Source organism: Arachis duranensis, chromosome 10 (genome assembly GCF_000817695.3).
Source record: "Arachis duranensis cultivar V14167 chromosome 10, aradu.V14167.gnm2.J7QH, whole genome shotgun sequence".
Classification (NCBI taxonomy): domain Eukaryota; kingdom Viridiplantae; phylum Streptophyta; class Magnoliopsida; order Fabales; family Fabaceae; genus Arachis; species Arachis duranensis.
The window spans coordinates 100,457,479-100,457,921 of record NC_029781.3 but is presented as its reverse complement, the minus strand read 5'-3'; positions in this window follow the sequence as shown (position 1 = coordinate 100,457,921).

Genomic DNA, 443 nt, shown 5'->3' with positions numbered 1-443 from the left:
GGTTCTGCTTCTATCCACTTTGTGAAGTAATCTATTCCCACGATTAAGTATTTAACTTGCCCTGGTGCTTGGGGAAAAGGACCTAACAGATCCATTCCCCATTTTGCGAAAGGCCAGGGGGAAGTTATACTAATGAGCTCTTCTGGTGGAGCCACGTGGAAATTTGCATGCATCTGGCATGGCTGGCATTTTTTCACAAAGTCTGTTGCATCTTTCTGCAAGGTCGGCCAGTAGAATCCTGCTCGGATTACTTTTCTGGCCAGCGACCTTGCTCCGAGATGGTTTCCGCAAATCCCACTATGTACTTCCTCCAAGACCTCGGTGGTTCTTGAGGTCGGTACGCACTTCAGCAATGGTGTTGATATCCCTCTTCTGTAAAGGACATTTCTCACCAAAGTATAATGTTGTGCTTCCCTTCGGATCTTTTTAGCTTCTTTCTCCTC